This window comes from Antedon bifida, chromosome 6, assembly GCF_963402885.1.
Source record: "Antedon bifida chromosome 6, ecAntBifi1.1, whole genome shotgun sequence".
Classification (NCBI taxonomy): Eukaryota; Metazoa; Echinodermata; class Crinoidea; order Comatulida; family Antedonidae; genus Antedon; species Antedon bifida.
The window spans coordinates 6,363,018-6,380,230 of NC_136231.1; positions in this window are offsets into that span (position 1 = coordinate 6,363,018).

A 17,213-nucleotide genomic window follows, 5' to 3' on the forward strand; every position below is an offset into this window, starting at 1 on the left:
GATCAGTTCCTTATATGTTTAAGATGTCGCAGGTCACCTAATTTTCTGAATAATTTGTTGGATTTGTTGTCAGCGACAATTTCTTTCCAAAGTTCGTGTGCGTCCGTCAAAACTGAAGTTTTCTAACAGGTGTTTGTTTACAAATTTTCCATTAGTGGGATTTGCATCCCATACAGTGAATTACCAAAAAACCGACGTATATGGATAGAGTAAGTATCAATAGTCTGTTTTACGTTAAAATTGGCTTGAAACCCTATTTAAGCTTCCTATAGCGAACATTTTAAAAAAGGTCCTCATGTCATATATTGTTACGTCTCGCGGCACTAGTTCCGTCGTGTGTGGTGCATGGTGTGTTGATTGTGGTTGTTGTAGGTGAGTATATGCACGACCTGGTGGATCGTTGTCGTATTATATCGGCCTAGGCCTAGTAACATGTTCTGTTAATAATTTAAATACTTCAGTTACAATTTTTAGTATTATTAAAGTGTCGTTACAATCCTACTCTATATTGAAGATGCATTGGGAAGTTTTAAAAAGATAATTAAGCAAATCGCAGCCTGATACAGGTATAGGCCTACCTATTCTATAGTTAAATATTTATTTATAGTAAAATTATTGACAACTGAGGGGTACAATTTATTTATAATATTAATAATTATTACAATAAACAGACATAAGGAAATTTTGTATTTGCTGCTTTTTCATGGTAGGCCTATACTATATCTGAAAATGTTTTCAGGTTGTTGAATAATTATACTGTATAACGATGCAATGTTTTGTTCATATCATAGTGACAATTATTAGTTATCCGCTTGGTATACCAAGCGGATAACTCCTTGTAATTGTATGAGATCAATATTTTTTTTCTGTATTATTCTTCTTTCCTTCCTTCCTTTTTGTGAGTCGTGTTCCTCTAAAATGTGTAAACATAACATTTCATAACTTTGACAACATATGGGCATTTACGTGAAGTTGTGCACCTCCTATTTTTGAATGACGTCATAGTTGCGCAACGTGACTTATGCGCAATTTTATGAATTTCAATGATTGATCATAGATTAAAAACCAAAAGTCATTTAGTATTGACACTTTGACAAAATTTAAGTCATATCAGGGGCAAACTTTCTACGGATTAAAAATGGCATGTTTGACAAGAAGTTACGCGCGCACGCGCATTTAAAATTTCAAAATGCGCAAAATTAATTTCTAATCAACTTTTTACGCGTTTCTTGTCATTTTGAGCATGTCAAAAATTCCCACGGGCGCGCAATTTTTTATGCGCGCGGTGCGCACATAGCGTTAAAAACATATTTTTTTCTCTTGAATTATATTTTTCAAGCCTTTCCCAGTGATTTTGAAAACAATTTAGACCTTTTCCAGTTTAAATAACGCCATACGAACACGTTGAATTAGACAATTCGTGCGCGTTTTTTATGAAAAAGCTTAAAAAATCGTCAAAATTATGTCTTTTTTTAAACAGTCATAGTTTCTAAAGTAAACCGTTAACCGTTTATTTTTATTACAAAATCTAGAAGTTGATGAGTTGTAGATATCGGATCATGCATCAATAAGGCTAAAAAAACATTGTGACGTCATCGTATGGCCACACGAATGTAAAATATAGGATTTTTGTCTCTTTCGTTATTGCTCATCACATTCAATGGAGCGCATCGCGCTTATCTGTATTCCTTTTTCTCCTACATTTATATATTGCGTAGGTCAATCAACTTTCTTTAGCATGAGATAAAAATATTTTAATTTTTATGACGTCATCATGCCTAAAAATTTTAATTACGTGGGTCATTAATTTCATCTTTACAGTAAATTTTAATCTGTAATAGCTCGTAAGAATAAAATGTGATAATCACGATTAAAACGTTTTCTGGAAGCTATTGGATTGTAGATACGAATTCATGTAAACATTTTGCCAATCGGATGTTGTGACGTCATCATATGGCCAGTTGAATAAAAAAAGTCGTATTTTCATATTTTGCGTAATAGTTCATCACATTTAAAAGGGTGCGCATCTATATTTTACGTATTCAAATTTCTTCTACACGTTAATATGTTGTTCCTGAGATAATTTCCTTCTGAAATTGCTATCTAAGTGTTTCATTTTGATACCGTCGCCATGTTAAAAATTGGAATAAATGGCGGGTCCCGTAATTTCACCTATTCTACACTGTATGTAATATGTATACAGCTTATACTGTTTGCATGTATATACTATATGACACAAAATTCAGCACTAACAGCATGTCATATTCTTCAGTTCTTGTCATAATGCCATAATCTTTATCTGTGTGCAATATTCCAACGTATGACGTGCACGTGGCGTTTGTCGTGGTGCGGATAACTAACTCGTCAAAGTGACGAGTTTCATGTCTAGTTTAAATAGTTTCATTCATTACATTTCAGCTATTCATTTTCATTTTAGGTTTTTTGTTGGTATCAAGACTCGACGATTTTCTGTCTTGTTCTTCAATATGAGGTTGGACGGTGGAAGCTGTAATGGTTTTCTCGATTTCAATATCATTGCTGCAGCTGATAGTTTTTCATTTTATTCGCTAATAATAATATAACATATACATTCATACGCATTCAAGTTTTAGAAGCGTTTCAGATCAGTCAATGATAAGATATAAATTAAGTTGCAATTGATTGATTGATTTACTTTATTAACCAGAGTCACACAGATACATACAATATAAACATATAAAACAATCATAAAATCAGTACAACTGTAAGACTCGCGTAAGTTAACATGATATAGGCCTAGCTAGTTTGTTATGTTTGATGAACAAGGTGCTATTTAAATAAAAGCAAGTTTTTATATACAGTAGTAGTATTTACTATTTATATCAGTATTGTTTGAAAGATATTTGTATTAAAAACTGCTTTTTCACATTCTGTATACGTAAAAAAAAAATTGGTTGCTTGTGTGAAATGCAAGTTGTATCTAATAAAGTAATATTTATATACAAGTGTGACATTTACTGCCAGATACTGAAATACTGAGTACCAACCAATCACTGTAACAATACTCAAGTAAATGATGGACTTATATTTGTATATCTTGGTTTCAGCTGGGCCCATAATTATCTTTTTTAAAAACATGACCATATAAAAATACACGTTTGAGTCTCTGAAACAAACATGCCCGATTTGATAAAACATTCCCCATATATAAATTGAAAATGGGTTATTTTTTTTTGTTTTTCCATTTATTGTTTTTTTAACAGTTTTTTATTTGTTCTGGGCCTAGTTTCTCCTTCAGGCTTCTTCTTGCTTGGTATATGAGCAGAGCTGGGATAGACCTACCACCAGCCTAGACTATAGAATACCCAGCTACTATTATTAACACTCACTAGGGTAGGCCTACCTATCTAATATTAGTATTATATCAGAATTACTCAGCCTAGCTAGGCCTAGAAAATACTATTTTTAGGCCTAGCTAGGCTAGAAATCAAGTAAGTAATTATAGTAGGTAGCCTTTCCTAGCTCAGAAACCAAATAGAACAATAATCGGGGAGCAAATTGAAATCTTAGGCCTATGACGTAATACGCCTGCATGAAAACCGTATTGAACACAGACACGATTCGGTCCGGGACGATTCGTACCAGCTTCGTAAAACGTAAACAAAGTTTCAAAATGGCGATTTTTCGATCGAAACAGAACAGAAATGTAGTAGGTTTGGTTTGATTAGTGGGAGTTGCATCCCAAGAAAGCTTAAAATTAGATTTTTATTTTAATAGATAGCTTAATAGTTTATCTTGAAAGGATTTTAAATTCGCTTTGAAACCTTATCTAGAAAATATGAAATTTAATGATTTTTTACCATCATTTAAAAAAAAATTAAAGTAAAAAAGTTTATACATAAAATAATGATATTTCTTGAAACAAAAAATCTGTGGAATTTAGATCACAGTTTTTATCATTATTTACGCTTGTAGTTCAACTATTGAAATACGTTTATTGATTTCATTTAATATCAAAATTATACCATTTTCTAAGTGTACTAAAATAGCAAAAATTCCAACATTTTCCACGAAGCGCGCCCTCACAATGAATGAAATCAGTGATGCGTTACCAACGCGGCTTTCCGACTGTATACCAAAGATTGTATAGCGCCGCTACAATCTTTGCCTATACTTCGTTTGTACAACAAGGTCATTAAATACACCACCATAATCGCGTGTGTATATTTTTTTTGTCAAATGTATTTTAAGTGTTTAGAGATTTAAACAAACACATCGTTTGCCAACCAAATCGATAACTATATTAAGTAAATACTGGATTGTGGACATTTTGTTTAAAGAATAATAATACAGTTAAATACACGTAGGCCGCCGGTAAAATAAATATATATATTTATACAATACAATGGAATACATCAATACAAAATTTGATAATAGGCCTAAATGTCAACCAGAAAGTTATACAATTGCTTATTAAAGTGCCTGTACGGTTGTATATCATCAATCACATACTATTGTAAATAACTTATATAATATTTTTGATTATATGCAAATATTTGGAGATTTTTCTGATTTCTTTCGGGAATATAGAACCGATATGATGATTTTTTAATGCATTATTGATGCCTTGTTAGTAAAGCAGGCTCTAAATATTTAAGCATTGGAATTAAAGAATTGAGGTAGGAAATGGCGTACTTTTGAAAATAAATCGGAATATAATGTTCGTAACCGCTTTTAAGGGGCTATATATTCTTAATCAGAACAAACATTTGTCATCTACGAACACGCCTAGGAGCAACAAATATCTACACGAATCAGAAGTTAGAAGACAGAACTATTCACGGAACAATTGTGGAATAAACGGTACGTAAGCGTTTGTTTTTCTGGAAAATCACTCAAATAATTTATTTATTTACTATATATGTATGTAACTAGAACGTAGATTTTAAAATGTATTTTATATCGAGCGAGCATCAAAAAGGCGTTGTCAATTATTTGTATTACATGGAACATTGTTGTCCACATTTTTAACTTTCATAAAAATAAAGTTGGATAATACTTTTAGTATGGACTCTCTATTCTGGATCCGTCCTTGAAGTTTACAACAAACACTAAAATGCCGATAGGACGATAACGATCGACGATAAATAGTCAAATGTGCATTTTTCAAGAAATTAAAAAACTTTTCATTCTAGAACTATAGAATAACCATCTATGCTTCCTTTGATGAAAATTTTCACACGTCCAATCAAATGACGTCATGATTAGCAAGAGCAATAATATCGTGACAATACAACGATTTTATTGTTTTTATTTATCATGACGTCATTTGATTAGAATTTTAAAAATATTATTTTTATCAAAGACAGCATAAATGATTATCCTATAGTTCTAGAACGAAAACCTTTCTAATTTCTTTTGTTTTATGTAAAAAAAATGCAAATTTGTCTATTTATCGTCGATCGTTATCGTCCTAGTGTAAATGGGCCTTAAGGCAAAATCTGTATTTTGACATTATTTTTTTTAATAAAAAGCCTTTGTTCAAAGAAATCACATTCGTTCATGTTTACAGGGAGGGACCTTCATCTATAGAATGAACAGCATTAAACCATTATAACTATTGTCATCACAATATTAAAAACTACATTCAAGTTAAGATTATAGAAACAAAATCGATATTTATCATTATAGAATAATGCCTTGTTACTTTAAGCATTGAACATTATTTTAGAGGTTAGATTTTAAAGCGATCATCAATATATGTAAAGCAATTACATGTTTATGAGAATCACGAAACCAATTAAAAATTGAAAAGATTTTCGTTAAAATTTTAAGAGCAGTTGTCTATAAATATCAACCTTAAGGTGGCCAAGTCAAAAAAATAGATTTTCTTAAAAATTTGCACAGAGAAAGAGGTTAGGTTGAAGCATGCACAGATAAAAACATTTGTATCTTGTTGCCATAGTAACGGCCATTTTCAAAATTACAGCATTTTCTTGTAATTTTTCGTATTATTTCACTGTAAAATAAGGTAAACGTTGATTTCAATAACTCTTACACGGATTGTTGAAATTTAATTTAATTTTTAATACAAGATGATGAAAGACTTATAAACAATTTGAAAGCAAAAACATAAAATTTGTCGGGCATGGGAATGGACCGTACCATTTATTTTCAAAAGGGGTGTTTTTACTTGTGATAAAAATTGAAAAAAAAACACCCGGATTTTCATAACTGTTAAATATTATCAGAACAAACATTTGCCTCAATTGCCATCTGAACACAAGAAGGAAGACAACAATAAGTGTAGAAATCTACACGAATCAGAAGTTGAAAGACAAAAGAATTCACGGAACAATTACGGAATAAACGGTACGTAAATGCCGGTGCACACTGAATAGTAACACGCGAAGCGACACGCGTCAAACGTCAAATCGAACCGTAATTTTGACGTGAATACGCTTGAGTTGCTCCTTGGAAAACTTTTCAACCTTCGCGCGCGACTCGCGATTTAACGCTTGTCGCGTGTCGCTTCGCGTGCAAAATGTTCAGTGTGCACCGGCCTTAGGAGTTTGTGTTACTTAAAAACATATTCACATATTTTTTTTTTCTCTTTTGTGCCGTAAACACCATTTGTATTCACATTAACATTATCTTTTATGTCATCGCCATAAAATCATATCATATTCATTATTATCACATGTTTGTTAATTTGATCAACTTTATCAGTAACATTTAAAATCTTGTAATTCACTGTGTATTCCATATTTCTTTTTTCTATTCTACACTTACAATAGAACTGAAATAAACACAAAGATGCCCAAATAACTGCATCATTAACCTTTTTGCTTGCAAACATCGCTATAACATACTAATAATACATAATAATATATTAATAATAATTATAATTAATAATAATATAATAATAATTATAATATAATAATTATATATAATACATGATCATTATCATATATATCATTTTAAAAAATATTTTACATAGAAATAACAAGAGTTTATCATGCTTTTTTTGTCATTTCAGAATTATTATTTTAAAAGTTATATATATACAATATAAAACAAATAAAAATCATAATAATAATAATAAATACCGGTAACTCGTATCACAGTAATTCCTTTTCTGATAAAATAGTATCATATTAGAATTATCATATTAACATAATAGTATGTCTTATTGTTACCATTTTCTATATTTTTTTCTTTATTGTTATATGTTTTACATTCGATGTTATATAGCATATTGCTTTTAAATGATCTCCATAAAGATTTATCTATAGTGGCTTATTTAATGCTGATTAAGGCTGCAGATGCGTAAATATAATCTACTAGATTATCTCCCGTTCCTAGTAGTAATTGCTTAAATGACATTTTAGTGTGGTTTAAACTTAAGAAAATGGTGGTTTCCCCACAGCTGCTCATTCATTATATCATTTTCTTTTTTAGAGAATCTATTATAATCTATGTAAGCTGTTTTCATATTTTATCATATTTTTGTAAAACAGTGGAATAGTATTTGAATTAACATCAATAATACTATAACATGACATATGTTATTAACATTAACATCACATTTGTTTAATATAATACATTGAAATGCTTTTCCATTTAGCACCATCATCATTCACAATTCTTTTTAACCAGCAACACATGAGTGCGCTAACATGAAGAGCATTTTAATGCCTCCCTCTCATCATCTTTTCCCTTTTATTATTCCAGATAAAATTATATATTATGTTTGTAACCTTTACCTATGGTATCAAGATAAATTATATAAAGTTGATTAAAAAGGCTTCTGATGGAAAATTTAACAATTTTATAACATGTGAAAAAAAAAAAATCAGTTTTGGATTTCATATAAAAGTACTCTTTCAACAAAGAAAGGGTTGTCGCATTTTTTATGATGTTCTAAACAACTCAATGTTTCAATCACAGAAAGCACAAAAGAAATGGGCAGAGAATAAATTTGTATTCAATAACGAACAATGGAAAACAATCTACCTAGCTCCACATACGTGTACCATGAATATTGTTTTAATATATTTTCAATATAACATTTTAAATAGAATAATTGCAACAAATGAACCATTATTTAAAATGAATATAAAAGAAACTCAATCATGGAAAGCACAAAAGAAATGGGCAGAGAATAAATTTGTATTCAATAACGAACAATGGAAAACAATCTACCTAGCTCCACATACGTGTAAAATGAATATTGGTTTAATATATTTTCAATATAACATTTTAAATAGAAAAGAACAAATGAACCATTATTTAAAATGAATATAAAAGAAACTCCAATGTGCTCATTTGGAGATGGTCAAATCGAAACCATTAAGCACTTGTTCTGTAATTGTCCAATTTAAAAAGCCATTAATGCAATTATTCTAATAGTAAAGTCATGGATTTATCTATAGTGGCTTATTTAATGCTGATTAAGGCTGCAGATGCGTAAATATAATCTACTAGATTATCTCCCGTTCCTAGTAGTAATTGCTTAAATGACATTTTAGTGTGGTTTAAACTTAAGAAAATGGTGGTTTCCCCACAGCTGCTCATTCATTATATCATTTTCTTTTTTAGAGAATCTATTATAATCTATGTAAGCTGTTTTCATATTTTATCATATTTTTGTAAAACAGTGGAATAGTATTTGAATTAACATCAATAATAACCAATGTGCTCATTTGGAGATGGTCAAATCGAAACCATTAAGCACTTGTTCTGTAATTGTCCAATTTAAAAAGCCATTAATGCAATTATTCTAATAGTAAAGTCATGTATTTACAAATGTTAAAATGTAAGCCAACTATCAAACGGAAAAATTTATTTATCATCAGAATTTTAAGGACAGTATTTTTAATACAAAAAGGATACAGTTAGAAACATTTATAAATCAAATATGAAATTGTTAGAGATTAGAATAATTTGTATGAACCTTTATTTTTTGAAACATCAGTAATATTTGCAGCATGTTAATTTAGACAGTGCCAGACTTTTCAGGATTACTACTTTACCAAAAATTGAGAGATGTCTAGTATTTCATTGTTTCAAAGTCTTTTCTAGTTCTATTAACATCCCAGTTTTTTTCTGGTACATTCTTCTTTATTGTACCCTACGTATATTTCTAAAATTTATATTGAGTGATTTGCCCAATTTAATTCTGAAGGCCTTCCAGTTACCAATCGAAAAAGCATTGTTAAAAAAAAATTCCAGATACATATACAAGACAGTATCATCAGCTAATTGGCTTATTCTAGCTTCAATGTTATTTTAAATATTCGGAAGTTGAATACCCTTATAATCTTTGTTTCTTATTCTAGTTGCCATTACCTCGACCACTAAAATAAATAACAGAGCAGATAGAGAACAACCTTATCTAATAACTCTTTCCATTTTAACATTCAAGTGTGACACATTCAACGCGTCATCACATACGTCATACTTCTATCTACCTCGTGGGTCAATAGACAAGTCTCGCAAATCGCGAACATTTCTAGTAAACACACTTTTTAAATAAATCGTAAAAAATATAAATGTTGAATTATTTTTATTGTTTCTTTTGCCTATCTGGATATTGAAGTGTTTCTTCAAAATACCAGACTAAACATTTTGGTAAATTTAAGCCTAATACAGATAAAATTAGCAATAAAAGTGACGGTACCTATCTCTTGTATTAACAACAGTGAAAATTCATGAGGTAGATTTTACCATGCACTTGTGATGTCACAGCAATTTACGGCGACGGTTGTACGGCGAGCGCGCGCGGCCAAATCGTAAATCTCGCGATTGTTCTGAAATCATATGTGCATCCCTAATTCGTTGTTAAAATATGGTTCTCGATCAAGTTGCTCTTTAAGATAGAGTGAACTTACTGCAGTGAATTTAAAGCTTGGTTCCCACTAGGACGCAACGCAAGCGAGTTGACCAATGACAAGCGACAGTTTAAACAATCCATCGCTTGTGATTGGCCAAATACACTTCCGACTTCAGTAACTGCAGCGTGCAATGACTTGAATGTGGGATTGGAAAGATAAGAGATATATCGGGGGATTGAAGTTATGGTCTCTGGGTAGTGATTATGATGATATCATGCAAATTAATATAACTGATCAACTGCTGAGAATAAGTTACAATTTTTCGATATTCGTTGAAATTTGTTTAGTGTTTTACACAGGACCTTCTCACAACTGCTGACCTGTAGTAAGAGAAACAAATCAAAATAGAATTTCCAGAGTTTATAAAATAAGAACTGACATCCATAAATCAAGACAATCGTAGATAGTAGGTACGTACGTACGTCGGTATATCTGTTTTAGCGTTTTTTCAGATATGTTATTGGTCCACTTTGCAAAACCATAATTTAATTAACTGTACATATTTCTTATTTAGACCTGAAGAAATTTGCAAAAATGAGCTTTCTAGTCACCGTGGATAAAATTCAACAAGTATTGATGGTGCTCTGTGTTGCAAGTTTGAGTATTGTGGGTACTGGCGGAAACATGTTCACCATTTTCAGTATCCTCACTAAGAAATCACTAAGGATGAAAACTGTCAACTATTTTATAATTAATCTAGCAGTAAGTGACCTACTAACCACTGGTGTATTATGCCCAGTGTGGGTTGTTTCTTTAATTTATAAACGGTGTGTATTTTCTGATATTTACTGTACCATAAATGGCATCATGTTATCTATTTCAACAATTTCATCTATTTATACATTTGTATTAATATCGTTTAGTCGATTTCTATATGTTAATTACAAAAATGTCTACGGGAAAATATTTACAAGTGTTACAAGTATTTGCATGTGTGTGTTTACATGGATATTATCTATAACTTTAATATTTATATCTAATTCAAATAATGTTAATATAGAGTTTCACAAAGGCATGCTAATGTGTGCATATCCTAGTGGAAGCAAGAAGCAAGATTCCGGTTCTAAGTAGCATGACATTATGTTGTTTCATTTTAAGTTGTGTGTTCTACGGACTACTTTTTAGGCATGTTCGAAAAAACCGCATACAAGACTTGATAACCAAGAAAAATCCTAACATTTCTATGTTTAAAACATTTTTTATTTTGTTTGTTATGTTCTGTCTGACATATATACCTTGTTCAATCATGAAACTCAAAGAGGTTAATGCAGAATCCTTATCGTACCTTTGGCAAGCCGCTATGTTGATATTAGTATCAAATTCTTGCATGAATCCTTTCGTATATGGTTGGCGTAACAAAATAATAAGACATTCATTCCTGAAATTAGTTCAGTGTCAGAATACCGTAAATGAATCACCCACAACGTAACAATCACCCACAACGTAACAATCAACCACTGACGTAAGATTAACCACTGACGTAACAATTTCATCAACCACAATACTTTATTAACACAATTTAAGCACTAACGTACCAACATATAATATATAAACACAATAGGCATAGAAATCAATTCTAAACCGCCCGGTGTGATATACTCAAAATTTAATTAATTAATTTGGAACGATGCAAAAAGCTAAATCAAAATGATAAAGTAAAACAGCCAGAAAAATAGCAGAGCTTTCGGGCAACACTAGCCTATGTCTTGTCAGATATTTTAAATATAAAAATATTGTCGGCATTTATTTTTTACAACCGTAGAATGGGCTTTTATTTTCCACGAATTTGAATTTGTGTCGCAACTTTATTGATATTGAGAGCTTCAAGTCTATGAATATCTGTCTGACTATCTGTCCATCATTCTGTTATAATGTTAAACCTTTCGACCTACTGTATTTAATATATGAGGATTTATGTCTATAGTAATAATTGTCGCTAGATACGTTGTCGAAAGGATTGATTCATTAATCAAAATAATGTACTATTTAGTATATATTTGGTATAAGTTGCAGAAATTGTAATAAAATATTGTTACTTCACAATAATTGCATCAGTAGATAAAAGTGGCCGAAAGTATTAAAAATTGCGTGTATTTAATTGCTTGGTGTTTGGTATTATACTTAATTAATATAGAAAATAATGTTTATGAATGCAATGGCAAAAATAATTTCATGAGGTGAAAATAGAACATTTATTCTTTCACCGAATGAAGCCATTTGTTTCATCACGAATATAAAATATTCATTTTTGTTTCATAACATATATCTAGTTTAACGATAGGCCAAGGGCTAAACCATTTTACTAAATATAAAAAAACAATGAATGTTTATGAGTGCAATGGCACAAATATTTCATGAGGTGAAAATAGAATATTTATTCTTTCAACGAATAAAACTATTTGTTTCATCACGAATATAAAATATTCATTTTTGTTTGATAACATATATCTACTTTAACGATAGGCCAAGGGCTAAACTATTCTGGTGTTCAACTGAAAATTCCATGAAAGACTCACTCGATTGACAATTAACACCTATTATGTCATGAAAGACTCACTCAAGTGCACACAACAATGGTGTTTACTGGACAGCAATGCATTGCTATTTGTTAATAATGTTGTACACCTGAGAGTTATTTATTTGTGTTTATTATGAATAAAAATCTCATTTAGTTTTAAATACAAAAAACACATTAATACCATATTTTTAAAATTGTTTTAGTGAACAGAGATCAGTTTCTGATCAAGTAAACAGTTGGTTAGAAGGTTGCACGGGTTGGTTAAGAAGAAGGAGATCAACCAAATATATGGTATACAGACACATTCTGGAATGGTATCCCAACTGACAAAGTTGCAGATTTGATTGCCAGTCTAGAATAATACAAATTGTACAAAACAAAGTAATTAATGGAAATAGGCCGCTCTCTATTAAAGAAAAATAAATCTAACGATAGGCCGAGGGCTAAACTATTGTACTAATATAGAAAATAATGAATGTTTATGAGTGCAATAGCACAAATAATTTCATGAGGTGAAAATAGAATATTTATTCTTTCACCGAATGAAACTATTTGTTTCATCACGAATATAAAATATTCAGTTAGGTTTGATAAAATATATCTACTTTAACGTTAGGCCAATTAGAAATAGCGCTCTTTGAACGCAGCGTATACACATTATATAGGTTGATTTTCAAACGCGATCAGTCAACGGTGTCGTGTGGGTAAAGCTTGGTTCCCAGACGCAAAATAACGCAACCTACGCAACGTAAGAAAATGCCCTTCCAATAATTGTGTTTGCCACCGCCTGTGTGAAATTAAACCTGTGATGTTTGCAGTATTGTTGCGCCGTCGGTTCCCACTTGTGATTATGCAATACAGCACTTTGCGTCAATACGTCGTTTCGTTGCGTCCTAGTGAGAACCACGCTTAACAAGAATAAACGCGCATCGTATAACGAAATTCAACGGAAATATAACGAAATTTCACTTGTCTATAACGAGTAGCGTCCACTCGTAATGATGTATTAATTATACAGTCAGTCGATCAGTAAACTACCTCTATTGGTTTATAAAACAATTTTATAGTGGATGAATGGCTTAATTTCAAAAGGTTTAATTCATAGCCTACGGTACGCTTCTACCGTCTAAAAATACTATATAAAAACAACATTGCAACAATAATCTATTATATAATAAAAATAATAGATATGTTGTACGAATCATGTTCATCTTGTAAATTACGTAACCAATCACCGAATTGAAGAAATGTCGTGCTATTGAACAACCAACATACAATGTGTCGTCGCTGCTTCTTTTGAGACTGTATTCATAATCAGAAGTAACATGTTCATTGTCATCTGCAAACACGCGTAGGTAATACATCAACAAGTATTGAAATCTACACGAATCAGATATCAGGAAGACAAGAATTCGCGGAACATTCACGCAATAAACGGTACGCATTATAGGAGTTTAAACTTGAAATTCACTAACAATTTCGCTACTAAATTAACTACTGTACAATTTATGTTTTTCGTCTTGTACGTTTTACGTATATTTTTTTTTTCATTTTAAAGGGACTTTTATTAGAGAAAAGTTATTTTGTAACGTGACTCCAAGTATTTTAGCATGGGTGACAAATGCTAGTTCGTTACCCCCGATATAAATTTTATTTTCAGGAATATTCCTTTTATTAAAACATATTTGTAGTGCCTGGCATTTAGCAGGGTTCAGGTCCATAACATTCCTTTTACACCAATCATGAAACTCATTAAGATCATGCTGCAAATGACCTGGTTGTGTTATCTTACGATTTTCATAAACAGATAGGTCATCAACGTATTTTAAAGCATTCGTTTTAGCACCCTTAACAGCATCATGATTTGAAATGCAATGGGACCAAGTTTAGTCCCCTGGGGGACACCAGCTTTTAACGTGATAGCACTTGATAGGGAGTTGTTATATTTTACACATTGTTCTCTGCAGCTGAGGAAGCTGCAAATCCAAGGGACGATTGACCTACGGACTTCAATGTCGATGATTTTATTGATTAAGATGTTGTGTTCAATTCGATCAAAGGCCTTAGTGAAGTCCGTAAGGACAACCGTCCGTATGTTATGAGCTTCCTCAGCTGCAGCACACATATCATGAACTAGACGTACTAAGTAGTGGCTAGTTGATGCCCCTTTGACATTGCCATACTGTCTTACATCTAATTTATTCTGGATATCAGATATCACCCATTCACAAACAAATTGCTCTGCCACTTTTGCAAAGGCAGATGTTAACGAGATAGGTCTTAACTTATCAATTTTTGGTGGGTGTACCTTGGGGATAGGAACAGTCACAGCTGATTTCCATTGGGAGGGGAGACTTCCTTCCCTAAATGAGCAATTTAAAATATTAGTAAGGGGTTCACTTAACTCAAGGGCAAACTCTTTAAGAATTAAGGGTGGTATTTTATCAGGTCCTACTGATTTATGTGGGTTGGTTTTTCTTAACTTATTATAAACATCCCATTCTTTAACTTGCGGTACAGAGCTGTTACATGGCAAATATGCCGGTAAAATACAATAGTCTAGTGGGGGTATGTCATTATTTCTTGTGTAAGGTCCTAACACATTAGTTAGTAGCCTATGTTAGTTGTCACGATCTCACAGAAGTAGCCTATGTTAGTTGTCACGATCTCACAGAAGTAGCCTATGTTAGATGTCACGATCTCACATTAGTAGCCTATGTTAGATGTCACGATCTCACATTAGTAGCCTATGTTAGATGTCACGATCTCACATTAGTAGCCTATGTTAGATGTCACGATCTCACATTAGTAGCCTATGTTAGATGTCACGATCTCACATTAGTAGCCTATGTTAGATGTCACGACCTCACATTAGTAGCCGATGTTAGTTTTCACGACCTCACATTAGTAGCCTATGTTAGTTGTCACGATCTCACAGAAGTAGCCTATGTTAGTTGTTACGATCTCACATTAGTAGCCTATGTTAGTTGTCACGATCTCAAAGAAGTAGCCTATGGTATTTGTCACAATGTCCCATTATTAGCCTATGCTAATTGTCACGACCTCACTGAAGTAGCCTATGTTAGTTGTCACGGTCTCACATTAGTAGCCTATGTTAGTTGCCACGATCTCACATTAGTAGACTATGGTATTTGTCACGACCTCACAGAAGTAGCCTATGTTAGTTGCCACGATCTCACATTAGTAGACTATGTTAGTTGTCACGATCTCACATTAGTAGCCTATGTTAGTTGTCACGATCTCACATTAGTAGCCTATGTTAGTTGTCACGATCTCACATTAGTAGACTATGTTAGTTGTCACGATCTCACATTAGTAGACTATGTTAGTTGTCGCGATCTTACATTAGTAGCCTATGTTAGCTGTCGCGATCTTACATTAGTAGCCTATGTTAGTTGTCACGATCTCACATTGGTAGCCTATGTTAGTTGTCACGATCTCACATTAGTAGACTATGGTAGTTGTCACGATCTTACAAAAATAGTCTATGTTAGTTGTCGCGATCTTACATTAGTAGCCTATAGTATTTGTCACGATCTCACAGAAGTAGTCTATGTTAGTTGTCACGATCTCACAGAAGTAGTCTATGTTAGTTGTCACGATCTTATATTAGTAGCCTGTTAGTTGTCGCGATCTTACATTTGTAGCCTATGTTAGTTGTCAAGATCTTATATTAGTAGCCTATGTTAGTTGTCACGATCTCACATTAGTAGCCTATGTTAGTTGTCAAGATCTTATATTAGTAGCCTATGGTATTTGTCACGATCTCACATTAGTAGCCTATGTTAGTTGTCACGATCTCACAGAAGTAGCCTATGTTAGTTGTCACGATCTCACAGAAGTAGTCTATGTTAGTTGTCACGATCTCACATTAGTAGCCTATGTTAGTTGTCACGATCTCACATTAGTAGTCTATGTTAGTTGTCACGATCTCACAGAAGTAGTCTATGTTAGTTGTCACGATCTCACATTAGTAGCCTATGTTAGTTGTCACGATCTCACATTAGTAGCCTATGTTAGTTGTCACAATCTCACAGATGTAGTCTATGTTAGTTGTCACGATCTCACATTTGTAGCCTATGTTAGTTGTCACGATCTCACAGAAGTAGCCTATGTTACTTGTCACGATCTCACATTAGTAGACTATGTTAGTTGTCACGATCTCACATTAGCAGACTATGTTAGTTGTCACGATCTCACATTAGTAGACTATGTTAGTTGTCACAATCTCACATTAGTAGACTATGTTAGTTGTCACGATCTTACATTAGTAGCCTATGTTAATTGTCACGATTTCACAGAAGTAGCCTTTGTTAGTTGTCACGATCTCACAGAAGAAGCCTATGTTAGTTGTCATGATCTCACAAAAGTAGCCTATGTTAGTTGTCACGATCTCACATTAGTAGCACATGTTAGTTGTCACAATCTCACAGAAGTAGCTTATGACCAATGTCACAGTAAATAACGAAATCGAAATAACTAAAATGATACTGCTACTCTTTGAATAGGCAACACATTTCTTCTTCTTTTTCAGAGCACTTTCTAATAAACAATCAGCTGTAGTCAGACAAAAAATCAGAAGAGTTTCTAAAAACATAACAAAGTAGAGCAGCCCACTTCCATAAATCAAGACAATCGTAAGTACTCTATATATATTTTCTCGTTTTCAGACATGGTCTATCATCGTGAAATATAAATGTAACATAATATACATATTTCAGATTTAAAAAATGAGCTTTCTAGTCACCGTGGATAAAATTCAACAAGTCTTGATGGTGCTCTGTGTTGCAAGTTTGAGT